This window comes from Falco biarmicus, chromosome 4, assembly GCF_023638135.1.
Source record: "Falco biarmicus isolate bFalBia1 chromosome 4, bFalBia1.pri, whole genome shotgun sequence".
NCBI lineage: Eukaryota > Metazoa > Chordata > Aves > Falconiformes > Falconidae > Falco > Falco biarmicus.
In genome coordinates this window covers 76,134,739-76,139,623 of record NC_079291.1, presented here as the reverse complement: position 1 = coordinate 76,139,623, position 4,885 = coordinate 76,134,739, and the positions used below count along the sequence as shown (strand labels likewise).

Sequence of the window (4,885 nt, the reverse complement as noted above, 5' to 3'; positions counted from 1 at the left end):
TGGTTTTCTCTGTAAAAGAGCATCACCCTTGTGTCCTGCAGGTGTTCCCTGGGCAAGGGTTGTGCAGGACACCAGCTCCCTTGAGCACAGGGTGAAGGAAAGGCTGGGATGGAGAAAGCCAAGCTGCCTACGTCAGCTCAGCCACTCTGTTCCCACACCTCCACCAACCCCGTTGCAGGAGAGCCACCAGGTTTCTCTGGTGCAATGTGCTTCTCCCAGAGCCAGGCTGGCTGGCCTCTGCAGTGCCCCATGGGTCCCAATGACCCCAGGACACACCAGGGTCTTGATTCCAGGCTGTGAAGTGCCTGAGCCCCTTGACACGACCGAGGCTGGTTTTGATGCAGAGCTCCTCACAGTCAGAGGACTGTGACCCACTGAGGGAGGATGAAGTGGAGTTTCCACTGGAGGAAGCTTCTCTCTGGCAGGAGAGGCAGGAGACTGGTGGTCTGGCCCAGCAGACATGGGATGCAGCTCTCCCCACCGCAGGCTGCCCACCCTGTCCCCAATGAGCCTCCTGCCCCTCTGTGTGGATGAATGGGGTCCTCCTTTTCCTGAACCAGCCCTGCCTGCCCCTTGGGGGCTGCCTACTCCTTCTTGCTGCCTGTGGAAGGGCTGGTTGCTGCTCCCAGCCAGGCAAGGCAAGCCCCCAGCAAGCCCTGCCCCATGCAGCTGCTCTCAGTGGCGTGCCCTGTCCTGACTTTGCTGCCGCTGGCACCTTGGGGATGCCCACCCTTCACTCCCCTGGCCTCCAGCAGCCCACAGACCCAGTACCATCCATCTTTGCCCTCCAGACCTGTCCCCACTCCCCTTGCCCTGCCACCCCTGGACCACCATGGGTCTGTGGGGAGCTCTGCTTGCATTGCTTTGGGGGCTGGCGACAGTGTGGGGGGCAGAAGCTCCCCGCAGGTGGCATGGGGCCGAAAGGAGGAGTGGGAAGGGGGTCGGGAGACAGGGCAGCCCACCACCCAGCTTGGCTGCGCCAGCTCCCCTCCCCGGCCCCACCATCCCATTTATTACCCCTCTGCCATTCATCGGGCCAGACAGATGCCCCCAAATAAATACCCCCAGACAATAGGGTGGGAGGGGCCAGCAAGGCTCCTCATGAATAAACATGAGGGTCTTTGGACACAGCTTCCTCTCTTCGCAAAATGGGACCGATTGTGCAGCAGGCGTTTAAAATTCAGCCGTGGTCGGGCTGTCTTCCAGTGCCCCCCGAACCGCCGAGGTGCTTCATTTATTTCATAATTTCCCCTCCTCCCCTCTCGGCGACAGACCTGGCTCTTTTCACGCCTTGTCCTCCCTCTTTCTTTCCTTCTTGCTCCCTTTCTCTATTTTATTTTTTTTTATCTTCCTTCCTTTTCCTACTCCTTGTTTCTTTCTCTCCCTGGCTTTTGTGCTGGGCCCGTGACGAATGGCTCAGAAAAGAGGGTGCTGTGAGAAACTGAAGCTGCCGCTGGCGGAGTGGGTGGTGAGGACTCGGTGCTAGGGGGGTTGGGGGGGTCTGCCTGTGAGCGCCCGGCGGGGGCTCCCACGGGGTGCTGGGATGGAGAGGCAGCGGGGTGATCCGTGCTCCCCAGGGACCTTGCTGCCTGGGTGCTTGGAAAGCCAGGGGTTGGATCCCCCTGCCTGTCCCCCTGCCTGCGGGGAGCCAGCCCTGCTGGTGCCCATCCCAGCACTCCCAGCCTCCGGCGCTGCGCAGCCGCGGGGGAAGGTCTGCCCTGCCACATCTCCCACTTCGGTGAAGGGCAGCCCTGGGCGGGCGTGTTGGAGCGCAGTGCCCAAGAACTGGGACATGTGGAAGGAATAAGGAGATGTCTGGCCACGCCAGGGCAGCCCCGGTTTTGGTGGAGGGCTCCTTGACCTGCACCCACACTGGGACGGCACCGGCGGTGCTGGTCATTAGATCCTGTATAAGTGGCTTGTTGGGATTGTGGGCAGCAGCATCCCTGATGTCCCCATGCCCACAGTGACACTCTGTCCTAGGGAGTGGATGGAGGGGTGAGGGCAAAGCCGGAGCAGCAGCAGGGAGTGGAGGGGTGGGAGCCTGGGGCACAGGTGTCAGTGTGGATCAGCATCCCGGGGAACATGCCAGCACCCAGACGTTTTGTCAACCAGATGCTGAGATCCTGACGCTGCACACCCATGGGAAAGCCAGAACACGCCTGTACCATGCATGGGATGGATCCACAGGTCATGGCACCCTGTGTCCCACCTGCTGGGCTGCTCGAGGGGTGGCAGGAGGATGCATGGAAAGGTAGGGTCCCCTATGCTCATCCTGCCTCCAGAGCTCTGGTGGGATTAAGCAGCACCCACATCCTTGAGGAGCTGCAGAAGGTCCCCAGGTAGCTCTGGCTTGGTCCCTGTGCTATAAGAAAGTGTGCCTACCCCTTCCCCACCTCTGTGATTCTCTGCCTGGAGATGAGGCAAGGAAAAAAGAAGTTTCTACCCAAGGGCTGGCAAGAAGGATGCGATGAGTGAGGTGTTCCCTGCCAGACCATCTCCCCTTGGGGCTGGCAGGGGAGGGGAGGGCTATGCTGGCAGCAGCAGGTGCTGGTGGGGCCAAGGGGACATCACCAGCTGCAGGCTGGGGGTGGGCAGAGCTCCATCCAAACCCCTGCAGGCTCTCCATGCCTGGGAACTTGGGGGATGGCTTCCTCAGCCCACAAGAGGATGCGGAGGGTCTCACTGAGGGCCTGGGGGTGATGCTGGGGGATGTGGGTGCTCATGTGAAGAGCCGCTGTGCATCGCCCACTGCCACCTCCCACACAGGCACTACTGCCCGGCTGTCCCGCTGCCTGCTGGTGGGGCACGGCCGGCCGGCAGCCTGCAGGAGGACGGGCCTGGCAGGCTCCAGCAGCGGGAGGGCTCCTGCATTACAATCCAGTACAATCTGTCCCCCTTCCCGCTGCCCAGCAGTAGGGGAGACGGTTACTGTTTAATCCCATTTGACAGCTCTTTCATCATCTGCCTGCCTCCCTCCAGCTTCCCCATGGTTCCTCCAAGGCTCCTTTGTGGCCGTAATCAAAGCCTGGTGAGTGATGGCTGTTTGGGGGGAGGGAGGGAAGGGACAGCCGAGCAAGGGTGGCTCACTTGCTGGGGGGCAAGGGAGCACGGCCTTGCTGCTGCCTCGGAGAGCTGCTCGGACGGGGCCAGTGGGATCACGGCGGGTGGGTGCCTTTGCTGTGCAGGTCCTGCAGGTGTGGCTGTGGGTGGTGGCATTGCGAGCTGGACTGGATGGAGTGTCTCCAGTGCTGGAAGCCACACTATGCTGAGCATGCCCAGTGCTGGGAGATGGACTGAGCAGAGCGTCCCCAGCACTGGGATCTGGTCTGGATGGAGCATCCCCAGTGCTGGGAGCCAAACCAGTCAGGGCATCCCCAGAGCTGGGAGTTTCACTGGATGGACCATCTCCAGTGCTGGGAGCCACACTGGACTGAGCACCCCCAGTGGCAGGCAGGTGGCTTCCCCACAATTAGGCTGGGAGGTCCTGGTCAGGACAGCCAGCCAGGGGGCCAGCAGGAGCCAGGCAGGAGGTCAAGGCCACACCAAAGGCAGTCTCGTTGCAGGGCAGAGAAGCAGATCTCCTCCCCCAGCCCTCTCCTGTGCACCCTGTGAGTATCCTCGCTGGGGCTGAGGGTGCAGCGGCTCAGATCACCCTGATGCCCTAGCTCTGCCTGCCTTTCACTCCTGGTGTGCAAGCGTGGCCCCGGAGGAGCATGACTGCTCTCTTCCCACGCCAGGGAAGACTGGGGACACTGTGTGGGAAGGATTTTGGTGCAAATCCTTTGGGCGGTGCACGGTCCTGCCAGCACAGCATGTCTTGCATGTCAGGGTGAGCCTTGCCATGCTTCAGGAGGCTCTGCCATCCCCATCAGCAGAGAGTCTAGGACTTGACTGCTCCCAAACAGGCTGGTTGCAGTCAGGGCAGGCTGGGGCAGCTGAAACGGCCTCCAAGGGGTCCCCTGGCTTTGACATTTACGTGAAATTTGGGAAACCTGGCCCCAGCCTTGGTCTGGAGGCTGTGCATGGGCAACAGCTCCTCGCCAGAGGTTTTTAGCTAGCGGAGGCAAGCCCACCAGTGACCCATCTGTGGGGTCACCCATGGCTTCCCCCTGCTCAGCCCTGTCTGGACTGAGCCTCTGTCTCCAGTGCCTTGGCTTCACCCAGTGCAGACTGGTGCTCAGCCATTGCCCCACCAGTGATAGAGCCACGTGGGTCCGCAGGGGCTGGAGGGAAATACCCTCTTGCCTGTATTCGTGCTTCAGACAGGGACTCGGCACCCACTGGTGCTGCCAGGGAGTCTCTATCAGTACCAGCCTGGCCTGACCTGTCCTAAACTCACTGCAAATTTTTTGTGAGTTTCAATACGCATTAAACCTTCTGCTGAATTACAAAGCATCCAAAGAACTGGGTCTCCTGGGGGTCTGGCGGTGCTCTGCACTGCAGCATTTCCTTGCTCAGCAGCAACGGAGCAGGGGAGCAGGGGAACACACACACCCCCACCCCCCCACACCCAAAACACACCACAGCGGCCCAAGGCAGCAGCCCCTGAGCCCCGGTAGCCAAGGGACTCCCCGATTCCTCGGGGAAGGAGCCTGCACGTCCTTGGGTTATCACACGCATCGCAGCTGGGTGACAGCGTTTCCCAAGAACACATGTTCCCTCGTAAACCCGGCTCTGCTTATCTCAAAGGGCATATCCGACAATTAGCTTATCTGCTGTGAAAGTGAGGAACAGCTTTGGTTATCTGGCTGGCTTCTGCAGGCTTGGGGAAAAAAAAAAAAAAAAGAAAAAAAAAAGGGGGGAAAGAGCCCCTGGAGGGCCAAGGCACATCCTCTGTGTCCTATAAATAAAGTGACTGTGCTCTGAGCGTGCCACAGACGGA

General features: G+C 60.5%; 1 long non-coding RNA gene across 1 annotated transcript; it reads left to right on the top strand.

The window, feature by feature from the left end:
* The first annotated feature begins 1,398 nt into the window (after window positions 1-1,398).
* On the top strand, window positions 1,399-3,036 carry LOC130147178 (uncharacterized). Its single transcript, XR_008821146.1, has 3 exons — window positions 1,399-1,468; window positions 2,116-2,254; window positions 2,953-3,036. It is a non-coding gene; the product is annotated as an uncharacterized LOC130147178 (long non-coding RNA).
* The last annotated feature ends 1,849 nt before the right edge of the window (window positions 3,037-4,885 follow it).